Raw genomic sequence first — 16,157 nt, forward strand, 5'->3', positions numbered from 1 at the left:
TGAACGAACATTGCGTTGGCTCTTGTCTTGACAACTCGACATCGTGATCAATTATAATAATAAGATTAGTCAGCGATGTATCGATGATGTGATCCACTATGACTGCACTGGACGTACACTCCTGGTCCATTAACCGATATTGTGATACCGGCTTCGATACAAAACAACCGAGCAGTGTCGGTTTAACATCATCCGATTCGTCTATGCCTTGATTTTCGTCCTCCTTTCCCGATGCTCTTGAATCGGCTATCCTGGAGAACTTTGAACCTGGCTTTATACTCCTGCAACCAAAATAATTATAGAATATATGTCTCATCTGAGACCAAATGTTAGCCAGGCATGAAACAAACAAAGTTGCCCATATGAATATAAAGTTCAGTCGGCATGACGGGAACAACTTTGGTTGCGATAAGTTGTCACTATTAGCCTCTATGAATGGTGCCATGTGTTGATCAGCATGATTAGTAACATGATAATTCGAAACAAACAGATTACTCATCTCGATCGGTCTTTCAAAATTAATTAAAATCTTACTAACGGGTGCATCAACAATATGATTTTGACCGAATCGAAAACGGAGTAAATCTCGGCTAGGTGTACCTTTGTGAAGTCGTTGGAACGAGAAGATGGTTCCGCCACTGGAACAATACCTTGCTCCACTTCTGAATAATTCTCGAATGCATCTTCCTCTTTTTCTGGATCACGTGCCTCATCACTCGGATTGCCTGAATAGATTTGACTTGGATTTCCCGAGTAGATTTCACTCAGATTACCCGAATGGATTCCACTCGGCCGCTCTTCGTCAGCTATACTTCGTTCAGCTGCATGCTCTGGTTCTTGTTCTTCGTCACTAGTCAAACTTTGTTTAGCCATATAACTTTGCTCTTGATGCTCATCAATTTCTTTGGCACGGAACTCATAGGGCAGCATGTAAGCTCCCTCACATTCAGAAAAATCGAGCACGGCCAAACTGTTGCATTTACTGTTCTTTTGCTCGGTGCAGCTTGCATCTTCTATTTTGGTACACGCAGCAATAACTGGCTTGATGCACTCGGCTCTAGCGGCTTTAGCCGGTGATGCACTCGGCTGACACGATGCGCTCGGCTGGCTCGATGCAACGCACTCGGCTTAAACGTCTCAGTGGTCAATTTGGTTTCAATTGAATCCACCATTGTCTTGTCACAAAAGGAACTGTTCAACTCAGCTGTAGACGACTTAGTCATATTTGACTCAGTTTCAACCAAATCAACCGTATTAGCCGAGCGAACCCTTTCTTGACGATTTTCTTGCAAAGCTTCTTTTTTATCTTGCCCCAAAATTGCAAAGGAGCCAACATGGTTGCTACATGAAGGAAGGCACTTGACGTATTCTTGCAAATATTCCACTCCACGTTTCTTCTTGAGTGCTTCATAAGCATGTCGATATTCTGCTGGTAATTCCTCAAGAGTTGGCGTAGTAAATTCGTTGACGCTATTCCCTGTGAGCTTTGGCTTGATCTTGTCCACTTGGGCCACATGTTTTTCTTTAAACTCAGCCCTGCTTGGATCAGCTTGCCCCCCAATACTTTTATGATCTTTCGGCAATGAATTGATGTTGCCGAAATTTTGTGATTGTATAGGGGGTGTATAACATGCTGCAATGATAGGTGAAGACATGTGCAATGTTGTTGAATATTTTCTCGTGCCAATTTGATCAATCGGTAACACTTCATCTTCTTTCAAAACCCTAGCTTTTATTGCCTCATAATCAGGAACCAAACATTTATCATGTTGCTTGAGGCAAAGAGTGGTAATCTTCTTATTTTGCGCTAAGCTTTTTAACGCAGCCAAAGTCACCTCATCTCCTGCACTATTAGACACATACACTCCTGTAGAATCTCCATTCACTTGGCCATAAAAGTGAGCGGAGTCATGAATACTTTTAGTTGCATATGATGCTGAACAATTAATATCATGAGGTGTATTATATGATGACTAAGGATAACCGGCCAAATAGCTAATGGAAGGATGGCCGATTGCCTCATTCATCGGCATGTTTGGGGATAAACCCGCATATTGCGAGTTGGATGCCGATGGATAAAACTGTGAGATGCCCTCCTGCACATGAGGTGTCATATATTGATCACTCGAACAAATTGTGTTGTTCATCGGCATATTGAAAGATGTTTTCGATGCACGAAAGTTCAGATTCATAAGTTGCATGTCGCGATTATGTAAATTCCAAGTTTCTCCAATGGAATAACTAGTCAGCCTTTGCTCGTTCGGGCTAGCCGACATGACATGTCCATTGAAAGATCTAGCAACATCAACATAATGGCTATTTGCATCTACGTAAGGAGATTGATGATACATGTTACCGTTGTAGATTGCAGCCGCTCGATGACGCTCTCCTCGTAGCAAGAACAGGCTGGAGACTATTCAAAGCTTTGTCCCCAGCGGAGTCGCCAAAAAGTGTGTTGACACACGAACACGTCGCGTGTACCCTCGACACTGGGGGTGATGCACCGCAGCTCACGTCGAAGGAGACCCGACCGACAGTGCGATACGCAAGACAGTCAGCGGGCGCTTTTGAAGACCCGAAACCCCACACGCCTGGGAGGGACCCCGTCAGGGAGTGCGGCGGCTATGGGCTGCCCTAGGTCGATTCGCTCGCCCCTAGAGCCTCGTGGATTGCTGCCCTGCAACGCGAAGAACGAACGAATAACGAGAAAGAAAGATACAAGGGTAGGGGATAAAGATAGATGAACACAAAAGTGTAATAGATTGATTGGTTCGATTGGTGTTGTTCAATCGGCCATCACCCGCAACATATATAAGAGGCGGTTGGACTTCCCGTACAAGCAAAGGATTCATCTAGGCTTTCCTTACAAAAAATTACATCAATTCACGTCCTAGAGTCCTAATTCTATTCCAACTCGGATTCAGTCTGAATCTGGCCCAACTTCTATATTCCTCCTTGCGCGGGCCGCCGAGCTTGCATATGACCTCCAATCAAGATGGCCCAAATATGAAACTTGTGCGCCTCGACGAGACAAACAATTCTTATGTTGAACACTTTTCCAAATAAGACCATCTTGAATATGCTACGAAGCCATCTTTAATATCCAGTCGGACTCGGTCATGTAACGGACTGGATTGTCCGAGTCTCGTAGTGAACTTACAGGCCGTATACTATCTCAGATGATAATGACTCCAAAACCAAAGTTCACCGTTTTAATGATGCGCACAACTTCCGTGTTGATCACTTTTGCATCCGAGGTCATCTGGATTACCTTTCGGGCACATCTACAGTTTCACTCGGATCCGAGCTCATCCAGTCGGATATTAGAGTTTTTCTTCCGACTGGACCTTTTCACTCGGATGTTAGAGTCTTTCACTTGGATGACTATAATTTCACTCGGAAGACAATCTTTCACTCGGATGACTATATTTCACTCAGAAGGCAATATCTTACTCGAACGTCAAGTTTCCATTCCGACGGTAATCTTTTCACTCAATGATAATTTCACTCAGATTACTATATTTTCACTCGGAAGCCAATCTTTTACTCGATCGATAAGTTTTCACTCGACCTTTTACTCGATCGGTAGGTTTTCACTCGGATGGTAAACTTTTCACTCGGATTTCCCGACTGAAAACACAGCCTGATCTTGATTTGCCTCTCCAGGTTGCATACGATCTCGGATTGAGACAAATTTTATATGAGAAACGATCGGCTCAACGAGACAAAACTTTTTCGTGTTGAAGGTTTTTTGATTCAAGGCGTCCTTGATGGCCGAATTACTCGCGCAACCTATCAGACAAGTGTCTGGCACCTCGCGCCATATTTCTGTTGAGGTTCGGTCTACAGTGTATTGCCTCTAACTTTTGCATATGAACTCGGATTGAGATAATTTATATATCAAAATCGATTGGCTCGACGAGACGAAGACAATTCCTTATGAGTGCTCCTTCATCCGAGGTCATCTTGAAGACGTGATTGGCCAAAAACCACTCGAAACATTGAATTATGACACTCGGAGTATAGTTTCGGTCCGTAAGATAAGGTCGAATGAATATAACCGAAACATCAAAGTTGTTCCACTCGGCGATGTGAATCTTTTCATGCTGAAAACCCATTCACTCGAGACCATCTTCATTGCAATCTATATCTTGCCAAAATCAGGTGTCAACACCCACCCAGATACAAAGATCTTTCCCACATTAGGCAAGCGCCCTAAGAGACAGTACATCACTATTGGGCCAGATTCCTCCTTGTAATGAACAAGGTCAAGGACTGTCGCGAGGAAGACGCAATTTCGTTCTTTTGCAACAATTGCACGGACAAGGGAATCCTCAACGCCATAAGTCGCCGTGACATAACACACTTCACTGACTTGGCGGCCTTAGTACGGAAATACTGTGCGATGGAAAGTGCCTGGAAAACCCAAACGCAATTTTGGGATAATCCGGCTCTGACAAAACCCCCTGTCAGAACTAAAAGGGTGTACTCTTATAAGTCGCGTGACTCAATTACAAAGAAGCAAAAGCCCACTACAGGGCATGGAACTGTATTGGAGGGATGGCTTAACGGGCCCTGCAAAATCCATAGTACAGCGGATACCTTATCAACACATAGCCTTAGAGCATGTTGGGTACTCCGGCAGGTGGCCACGAGCGGTGAGGATCTCCTCATCCAAAATACCTCAGAGCACCTTCCCATGGATAATAATACAATATTGACAGTCTTCGAGACCTTCGCCTCAAATAATAGGCGTAAGCGAGCACTCCGTAGCCTTGCCGAAGTCTACCATGTGGCAGCAATAAATCCATGGAGCGACACGGCCATTACCTTCAATGCCAGTGACGAACCTAAATTCCGAATAGCCTGAGCACCAACCGCTTTGGTCCTCGGCCCAATTGTTGACGGCTTTCGGCTCACTAAAGTGCTCATGGACGGCGGCAGCGGATTAAACCTCATTTATGAGGAGACTCTTCAAAAAATGGAAATAGACAACAACCGTATTGAGCAAAGCAGTACGACCTTCCGAGGAATCATCCCCAGTTGGGAGGCATGTTGCACTGGGAAAATCACACTTGATGTGGTATTCGGCACTCCGGAGAATTACAGGTCCGAAGAAATTACATTCCATGTGGCCCCGTTCAGTAGCGGATACCACGCCCTTCTAGGGCGGGAGGCATTCATGATTTTTCAAGCCATACCCCATTACGGGTACATGAAGCTCAAAATGCCCAGGTCCAATGGAATCATCACTCTAGTTAGTGACCCGGACATAGCACTCCGTGCCGAGAACAAAACAGCCGCACTGGCCCTCGAGGCACTATCTGAAGCCCTTGTGGCAGAGGAGTTAACCACGATGCGCTCCATGGTGGACAGGGACAACGTGATACTAGACAAAAGATCCAAATCCACCTCCTTTAAACCAGCGGACGAAATAGTCAAATTCCAAGTCCATCCAATGGACCCCGCAGAAATAGCATCCATTGGGGCACAGCTAAACCCCGCTGTTGACACCGCACTACGGGAGTTTCTGCGTGAGAATTGGTACATATTCGCCTGGCATCCTTCATACATGCCAGGAATCCCACGCAGATTGGCCGAGCATAGCCTTAATATTTTAAAAGGATTCAAGCCGGTCAAGCAGACTCTTCGGTGTTTCTCTGAACCTAAGCGACAAGCCATGGGAGAGGAGCTAGCCAAGCTACTGGAAGCCGGATTCATTAAAGAAATAAAACATCCAGACTGGCTAGCAAACCTGGTGATGGTACCAAAGAAGGACAAATCCTGGCGCCTATGCGTCGACTTCAAAGACCTTAACAAGGCTTTCCCAAAGGATCCCTTCCCACTCCCTCGCATCGATCAAATCATCGACGCTACCGCAGGACACGAATCATTGTGCTTCCTCGATGCATACTCTGGTTACCACCAGATTAAGATGGCAGAGTCTGATCAAGCTGCAACGGCATTTATCACGCCATACGGTCCTTTCTGTTTTAACACAATGCCCTTTGGGCTCAAAAACGCCGGCGCGACATATCAACGCATGACCCAAACATGTCTAGAAAAGCAGATCGGCAAGACTAAGGAGGCATATGTAGACGATGTGGTCATTAAAACCAGACACGTCGACTCCTTAATAGACGATTGAGGCTCACGTTCGCCAATCTCCGAACATACCACATTAAGCTCAATCCGGAAAATGCATTTTCGGCGTCCCCGCCGGAAAGCTCCTGGGCTTCATCGTATCCAGTAGAGGATTTGAAGCAAATCCGGCTAAAATCCGAGCTCTGTCGCAGTTGGCTATCCTAACTGACCACAAGCAAATCCAGAAATTAACTGGATGTGTGGCGGCTTTAAGCCGCTTTATCTCCCGATTAGGAGAAAAGGCACTCCCCCTTTATCGCCTTCTTCGGCGCACCGAACACTTCGAGTGGACGGACGCAGCCACGGCCGGACTGGAAGGAATAAAAGCCATCCTGGCCACCAACCCAATCTTGGCCACGCCAACTGTTGGCGAACCAATGCTATTATATATAGCGGCAACTCACCAAGTTGTAAGCGCAGTGCTCGTCGTCGAACGAGAGATGGACGGACATAAATTCCCCCTTCAAAAGCCGGTATATTATGTATCCACCGTCCTCACTCCATGCAAATCACGGTACCCACATTATCAAAAGATAGCATACGTGGTATTCATGGCATCCCAAAAATTACGACATTACTTTCAAGAGTGTTCAATTACGGTGGCCTCCGAAGTACCACTCAATGACATAATAAACAACTGCGATGCCACGGGCCGGATTGCCAAATGGGCTATCGAGCTCCTCCCGTTCGACATAACATATAAACCACGACGAGCCATTAAGTCGCAAGTACTGGCCGATTTCGTAGCCGAATGGACAGAAGCCGAATTCCCTAAAGAGTACGGCGCATACTCCAATTGGATCATGCACTTCGATGGCTCTAAAATGCTGGCTGGTCTGGGGGCTGGCGTCGTCCTGACGTCCCCCACCGGAGATACAGTGCAATACGTACTCCAAATACTATATACAGACTCCAATAACGCAGCCGAATACGAGGCCCTATTACATGGTCTCCGGATGGCAGTCTCCATGGGCATTCAATGCCTGGAGGTGCGTGGGGACTCGAACCTCGCAATATCCCAAATAAATGGAGACTTCGATGCCAAGGATCCGAAAATGGTGGCATATCGCAATGCCGTCCTCAAAATGTCAGCTCGGTTCGAGGGGCTTGAATTCCACCATGTGGCTCGGGAAAACAACCAGGCGGCGGACATCCTTGCCTCGGCGCTAAACGCGACCCTGTCCCACCGAACATCTTCCTGGAAAAACTGTTTAAACCATCCGTGGTATGGGAAGGGGAAACCCGCAACAATAGTCCAGATCCGGCCACAACCCCAGACACCGAACACTCTGACACAATCGGAGGCTCGTCCATCGAAATAACACCTTCAGCCCATGTAAAAATGGTCGTTATCGCCCCGTGGACAGAACCATTCCTGGCCTACCTAACCAGGCAGGAATTACCCGAGGACCAAAATGAGGCACACTGCATAGTGCGGCGATCTAAAGCCTATAAGGTCCACGAGGGAGAGCTTTATAAGAAAAGCACTGCCGGAGTCCTTCAAAGGTGCATCTTCGAAGAGGAAGGGCGGAAGCTTTTGGCAGAAATCCATGCCGGACTCGGCGGCCATCACGCCGTAGCCTGGGCCCTTGTAAGCAAGGCCTTCCGTACAGGTTTTTATTGGCCGACGGTCCGGGCAGATGCGCAGCATCTGGTCCAGCATTGCGTTGGTTGCCAGCTATTTGCAAACCAAAGCCATATGCCGCCTACCGCTCTCCAAACAATCCCCATTACTTGGCCCTTTGCAGTCTAGGGGCCTGATATGGTCGGACCCCTTAAAGGGGGAACCCATAAGAAAAAAATACTTACTAGTCATGGTGGATAAATTCACCAAATGGATAGAAGCCAAACCTGTCAAAACGGCTGAATCCGGACCGGTGATAGACTTCATATCCGGGGTTGTACACCGTTACAGCGTCCCCCATAGCATCATCACTGACAACGGCACGAATTTTACAGCCGACGAGGTGAAACTTTGGTGCAGCAACATGGGCATCAAGCTCGATTATGCTTATGTCTATCACCCGCAAACTAACGGTCAAGTCGAACGAGCGAATGGTCTTATCATGAGCAGCATTAAATCCATATTAGTGCGGTCCTTAAACGAATCAAACACACACTGGGTAGAGGAGCTCGACTCCGTACTATGGGGACTGCGGACCACGCCGAACCGCACTACCGGATACACGCTGTTTTTATGGTGTACGGCGCCGAGGCGGTGCTGCCCTGCGACATAATTCATGACTCACCTCGAGTGCGCATGTAAGAAGAAAGAGAGTCCAGGCTCGATTGGCAGGATAGTTTGGATGCCCTGGAGGAGGAGCGCGACGTGGCAAAAGCCCGTTCCGCATTCTATTAGCAACAGGCTCAAAGGTATCAAAGCAGAGAAGTGCGGGCCAAAACCTATAACTTGGCGAACTAGTTCTACGCCTGCCAGAGAAGAAAAAGAACAAGCTCAAGCCCAAATGGGAAGGTCCATTCATTATCGACCAGGTTCTGACCGGTGCAGTGTACCGTCTGCGGGATGCATCGGACAATCGACTTGAGCCAAACCCATGGAACGCAGCCAGACTCCGAAGATTCTACGCCTAGCGTCGGACTCTATGTTCGTCTCCTTACCTCCATCAATTTTTTGCACATCTGTTTTTTCTTTCTTTCTTTCTTCTGTCCTTCTCTTCAAGGCCCTAAAGGGCTAAACTTGTGTCTTGGTTACACAATCTTGATGCGCTAACCGCGCTCATTATACCTGAGGGCTTCTTATACAGAAGCTTAAACTAATTATTTTTCCAGGCTTTATGCCCCGCACATGTGTTATTCTTCCACATGTACCTTTTTTCGCCATTATATGCATCGATATGACTTAAGATTTGGCCAAGCTGGGTTGCCTAGCTCTTGTATTTATGCCTTACGTTCCCGTTAATTCGGCTAGGGCATAAGGGGAGCACCTCTGCGATTGCTACTGCCGGGTCAGCCAGATGTGTACCTCAGACTGGGTGAAGCCGAAAGCTAGCGTTCTTAAGGGAATATTCGGTCGGTGAATAAAAGATGACTTTCATTTAATTTACTACACGCCCCCAGATGTTTTTAGCCTGCATCTCGCAGTTCGGACATGCACATGAGGGCATGCGTACCCAGGGAAAGGAACCCTTAACGGAACTATTCTCCCTAGAAGATGTTTCTTACTATCCATGTAATATAACATAGCTAGTTGGGTACTTGTCTGTTCAAGCACTTATGACCCCTACGCCTGGTTTCCATGCATACCTCAGTTTTTACATAACCGAGCGGGTATTCGGATACACTCCGGACTATCGGGTCCAGAGGTCGAAGCAAAAAGGTCCGCCATGACAAATGATTTACAATCCGGCTAGGGACATTACATATGTCACTTGAAGTACACAGTCACTAAGACTGATTGAATTCTTCTTCTATACCATCCAACAGGCTGTCTAGCCTACAATCCTGTTGAGAATACTTTGCGGCTAATTCTACTTGATCATACACTAAGCTGACACGGATCTCTTTCCCATCGGGCCCCACTGTAATACCCCGGATGTAACTTTCCCAATTTGTACTCCAACTCTTGCCGTTTCCGGCGTTAAGTTATTTTATTTGCTCGGGTTCGGGTTTTTGTCTCCGTGTGTTGTTATCGTTGTCATGCATCTTATATCATGTCATCTTGTGCATTGCATTTGCATACGTGTTCGTCTCATGCATTCGAGCATTTTCCCCGTTGTCCGTTTTGCATTCCGGCGCTTCGTTCTCCTCCGGTGGTCATTTCTAGCTTTCTTTCATGTGTGGGGATTAAACATTTCCGGATTGGACCGAGACTTGCCAAGCGGCCTTGGTTTACTACTGGTGGACAGCCTGTCAAGTTTCGTACCATTTGGACTTCGTTTGATGCTCCAACGGTTAACCGAGGGACCGAAAAGGCCTCGTGTGTGTTGCAGCCCAACACCCCTCCAAGTTGGCCCAAAACCCACCAAAACCCCTTCTATCATCTAGAGCGTTCGATCACAATCGCGTGGCCGAAAACTGCACCTCATTTGGACTCTCCTAGCTCCTCCTATGCCTATTTAAAGATCCCCCGGAAATCTCCTTCTCCTTCCCCCCCGAAACCCTAGATCCACTCGTCATCGCGCGCACCGGACATAATCCCGCCGACGGACATTGTCCGCCCGCCGCCGCTAGCCAACCAGACGCCGCCACGTGGCCCGGGCGAGCCCCACATCGCCGCCGCCGCCCGAGGCCCGCCCGAGCCCGCGGGAGGCCCTCCCCGCCGCCCATCTCCTCCGTGCCCTCGTGCCTTCGCCCACAGCCGTCGCCCTCCACTCCGGCGCCGCGCCGCCGCGGTCCGCCCCGCCGCCGCCGCCACCTCGTCGCCCCGGCCGCCTCGCGCCACCGCCGCCTCGTCCTCGCGCCGCCACACCGACCCGGAGGTCCGGCGCCTGCCTCCGCCGCCGTCCGGCGTCCTCCCCGGCCGGCTCCTCCTCTGCCTCTCCTTCCTCCGGCGTGGTCTCGCCGCCGGCGAGCTTCGGATCTGGCCGGCTACAGTGCCCCGACCACGCCTCGAATTCCGTGCAAACCCTAGATCTGAGAGAGGTTGATTTTTTTCACTAAGTCCCCGGAATTTTCTAGTCCATATGCTCCTGTTCATAGCCTTGTATCTCCGCATCCGTAGCTCCGATTCATGCATATAGCATATCAATATGTTCATCTCAGAGAGTACATCATTTCATTCCATTGCATCATTTTCATTTGAGTTCATCTTGATGCCCGAAATGCTGTTAGAAGAGGGCTACTTGAGATAATTGTCAGATCTGCTACTCCATTTAGCTTTTGTCATTTTTGCCATGATTATTGTGTGCATGATATGCCCCTGAGTGCTACATATATTTTGTTAAGGGTTTTGTCATCTTTCCATAGGTGCAACCCATGTATTTTTGTGATGTGTGTGGTGTCTAGTGCAAGCTTGCAAAGTGGTGCACTTGGTAATTCTGATTTCAGGGACTTAGCATTTTCACTAAGTCCTTGAGTTGTTTATCTCATATGCTCATATGTTCATGTTGTTTCCTAGTGATCCGTGCCTCTTTTGAGGATTATCAGTAAGGATGTTTTGTTAATCTTGTAGTGCTCTATCCATCCATGTCTTTGTTTGCAATAATGGAGCACCCTAGCTTGAGTCAATCGAGCTCTACTTTTGCTACTTTGTGAATCTGGGCATATTGTCAACTTGTTTGCAATTTTGCCGATGTTGTTGTAGTTGATCCGTGCATGTTATGCTATTGTTCTTGCCATGTCTAGCTTGAATTTTGTGTGTTCTTGATAGATGTATGCTTAGTTGGTCATGACTTGCTCCGTAGTGAGTGCATCGAGCTCGTAAACATGCCTACTTGATATCTGTTTTCAGCATGCTCCAGTTTTCACTAAGTCTGAGAACTGATTATGTTTTTGCTATGTTCACATGCTTGCAATTGTATTTTCTGGTCCTTTTTGGCTCAAGGTCACTAAGGGACTTTTGTTAAGCTTTTTGAGTAGATCCATGCCATGTTTTACTTTGCCATGTTCAGGTCCGGTAGCATGTAGTTTTGTTGCTCCGAAGAGTGCTACCTGATCTGAAATTTCAGACAAGTGTTAATTTCACTAAGTCTGAAATCTGTTTACCATATGCATTTTTGCCATGATTGTTGGAACCTGTTAATGGATGAATTGGCCATAGCTCAGTGCTAGACTTTTGTTAAGCATCATGAATGCAACCCTCTCATGTATTTTGTTGTCATGTTTGAGTGCTGTAACATGTTCATCTCATTGCATTTAGATGGCTACTTGCTGTAAATCGCAGACCGGTGCCATTTTTGAATCGCTTGCCATTTCCAAACCGTAACTCCGATTCCGGCATTCTTTATATCGTTTTCAAGCGATTTCATCTCATCTTTCCAGTGGCACACTTGGATTTCCAAGTTGAGGCCAGGTTCTTGCATTTCCTGTCATATCTTGCATATGCATCCCGCATCGCATCCCGCATAGCATATCATCTTTGCATCATCGTGTTTGATCCTTACACGCGGTTGATTGTGTTCCGTTTGCTTGTTTCTCTTGTTTGGGTAGAGCCGGGAGACGAGTTCGCTAACGAGGAGCCCGTTGAGTTTGCTTTCGAGAATCCAGTCAACTCTGACAACTCTGCAGGCAAGATGATCATACCCTCAAAATCACTACTATCTTTGCTATGCTATATTGCTCGCTCTTTTGCTATGCCATTGCTACGATGCCTACCACTTGCTTTCAAGCCTCCCAAATTGCCATGTCAAACCTCTAACCCACCTTGTCCTAGCAAACCGTTGATTGGCTATGTTACCGCTTTGCTCAGCCCCTCTTATAGCGTTGCTAGTTGCAGGTGAAGATTGGAGGCTCTTCCTTGTTGGAACATTTTTTTACTTGTTGGGATATCATTATATTATCTTGTTATCTTAATGCATCTATATACTTGGTAATGGGTGGAAGGCTCGGCCTCTCGCCTAGTGTTTTGTTCCACTCTTGCCGTCCTAGTTTCCGTCATATCGGTGTTATGTTCCCGGATTTTGCGTTCCTTACGCGGTTGGGTTATAATGGGAACCCCTTGATAGTTCGCCTTGATTAAAGCTTTTCCAGCAATGCCCAACCTTGGTTTTACCATTTGCCACCTAGCCTCTTTTTCCCTTGGGTTTCCGGAGCCCGAGGGTCATCTTATTTTAACCCCCCCGCCCCAGTGCTCCTCTGAGTGTTGGTCCACCTGTCAGCTGCCGGTGGCCACCGGGGGCAACTCTGGGCTGGCCTACCCATACCTAGGACAATCTGAGTGTGCCCTGAGAAAGAGATATGTGCAGCTCCTATCGGGATTTGTCGGCACATTCGGGCGGTGTTGCTGGTCTTGTTTTAACCTGTCGAAGTGTCTTGAAGAACCAAGGTACCGAGTCTGATCGGAACGTCTCGGAAGGAGGTCTATTCCTTCGTTGACCGTGAGAGCTTGTCATGGGCTAAGTTGGGACTCCCCTGCAGGGATTTGAACTTTCGAAAGCCGTGCCCGCGGTTATGGGCAGATGGGAATTTGTAAATGTCCGGTTGTAGATAACTTGAACCTTAACTTAATTAAAATGAATCAACTGAGTGCGTTACCATGATGACCTCTTCTCGGCGGAGTCCGGGAAGTGGACACGGTGTTGGAGTGATGCTTGCGCAGGTTGTTCTCTAGTTTCTCGCTCGCGCTTTGCCTCCTCTTCTCGCTCTCTATTGCGAACAGGATAGCCACCATATTTGCTCGTCACTTGCTACAGCTCCACATATATTTACCTTGCCTTACCTATAAGCTTAAATAGTCTTGATCGTGAGGGTGCGAGATTGCTGAGTCCCTGTGGCTCACAGATTACTATTACACCAGATGCAGGGCCTGATGTTTCCGCTCCAGGAGACGCGCTCGAGCTCAAGTGGGAGTTCGACGAAGACTCTCAACGTTACTATGTTTCCTTTCCTGATGATCAGTAGTGGTGCCCAGTTGGGGGTGATCGGGACCGTGTCGCATGTTGGGTTCTCTTTTATTTTGGCACCGTAGTCGGGCCATGTGTGTTTGGTTGATGTAATGTTATTTATGTACTTGATTGACGTGGCGAGTGTAAGTCAACTATGTTATCTCCCCTTTTATTATATATATACTACATGGGATGTTGTGAAGATTGCCTAACTTGCGACATATGCCTTCAATGCGATTATGCCTCTAAGTCGTGCCTCGACACGTGGGAGATATAGTCGCATCGAGGGTGTGACAAGGTCCGACCTCGGCCATGTGGTTTGGGTCCGCTTTGGTATATCGTGTCTTCACCATAGCCCAGGCTTCCCTTGCACCTTGTCGGCAGGCTGATATCTTCCATAATCGGAAGCACCGCCGCGCTTCCTTAAGCTTCTCTATAAGCTCCCCCATGCCGACGCGGATGGCCACAAGGCTTGGGCAATACCCTGCATCACCTGCCGAATTTGCTCATGCAGTTGTGAGAGCTCTGGTAGAAGATCACCCGAAGACCCGGGCATCTCCTCCGCGGGACGACCCGTCAGCATACCTGCAGACATAACGCTGTTAGCCGGCTTCTTCGCCGAACTCCTTTAAAAAAAACTTCGTTCAAGAACTTACTAAAAATGCCGCACCGAAGCCGTTTATTCTCCTTCACGGAGTCCGCAAGCTGGGCTCAGATATCTTTCAGTTCCACGCCCAGCCGGATGTTGGCGTCTTCGAGATCATTTTTCTCCTGCCCGACTCGCGTCAGCACGCGTTCGCCAGCATTTCGCTGTCGATCATCATGTGCCGCATCCGCCATCACGGCCTTCGGATTCACTCCAGGGCCACCTGCAACATCTTTTGTTAGGTTTGCACACATGCCGCATACTACCTGGTACCCGTATTCTTTACACTAGATACAAATGTTACCAGGGGGACCCTTCTCGGACTCCTTCAACGCGGCAACAGCGGCCCCTAGCTGGGCCTTGCACTCGTGCAGCTCTCGAGACAATTGAGAATTCTTCTCTCTAAGAACCTGCACAAATAATGATCCTTAAATCAGTTGCGTCAATTGTTTCAAGTCTCAGGGGCTACTGATACATATAATCGTCAGATTTTCTTACCCGTATATCCCTTACATACTGGTTCGTGGCTCTGGCTAGACCATTTTGAGCAGCATGGATGTACGCATCTCCGGAATTGAAGGCATCAAATGCCTCTGATGAGAAACAAGCGTCACGGAGTACGGCCCGGCGACGCCGGTGATTCATGGCGCTCTCCACTTCTGAATTTGTAGCGGATAGTCCATCCGCATCCTCTGTAGGAGGAGCATCCGGCATCCGCCCCGTGTTGGCTTCCGCCTCTATGTCCGGCCCTGGAGCCCGACTGGTGGAGGCGTGATCGGCAGCCTCTCCGGATATAGTCCGGCAAGCGTTTTTTCTATTAAGAAACATGGACGTCAGTATATTTTGAGAAAGACGACAACCACAGAGCGAGGGTTTGTGTCATACCTCTGCGCCAGCGTCTCCGTCCTGACCGCCTTCCTTTTCAGCCTACCCGGCCTCGGTGCTTCTTGTTGGCGAGTTGCTACGAGTTCGGCACGGCGTCCCGAATGCCTTACCTGTAAAACACCATATGTGTACGGTAGGTAAAGTGCATAAAAGGGGATCCTATTTTTGGAGTTGGGATTTTGGTTTTTCTTACGTGCGACGCAGGGAGTAGTCCGGGATAGTCGGCCATTATGGCCACCATGGCGTCATCGCAGCTCAATTGATAGAATTGCCTATCTATTAGCTCCACAAATATGTCCGGATCCTCTTCGAGTCCGGGATCGAGGGCCCGGTCAGGGTCCTCCGGTTGTGGAGGTGGGTTGTTGACCTCCCTTACAGCTTTTCGCAGTTCCTGCCGTGAAATGGCAAGGTGAGTACCTACGACGAAGAATGCGGGAAGGCTGGGACTAAAGAGGTACAACTCACCCAACTTGGAGGGTTGTACATGGAGAATCCATCCCGTGGCTTGATACGGATGAACCCCTCTTCTTCTCCCTTGAATAACTCGGACAGAATTTTTGCTAAAGCAGCAGCGGAGTCCGGTCCCTTACGCCCGCAACGGGTGGCATCATCTTCCCCGTTAAAACACCATAGGGGGTGCCCTCGATATTGAAGTGGCTGCACTCCCCGCATTATGCATATTGACATAACCTCCATTATTGTCAATCCTGATTGAGCCAGTGCTTTAATTCAGTTCATCTGGTAAAGGACTTCTCCGTGGCCTTCCTCCTGGGGGCTTCGTGGGCGCCAGCTTCGGCGTTTCTTCAGAGGAGCATTGTTGAACTCAGTAAGACCCCGCCGAATAGGATTTGGAAGGGGAACATCCTCCATATAAAACCACTCTGAAGGCCAGTCTTCGGACGTTTTCTTCGGAGTACCGGACAGGTATCCGGTCTCGGCGATGCGCCATATTTCGGCTCCACCCACCTGATAAAGTGACC

This window comes from Triticum urartu, chromosome 1, assembly GCF_003073215.2.
Source record: "Triticum urartu cultivar G1812 chromosome 1, Tu2.1, whole genome shotgun sequence".
Lineage (NCBI taxonomy): Eukaryota > Viridiplantae > Streptophyta > Magnoliopsida > Poales > Poaceae > Triticum > Triticum urartu.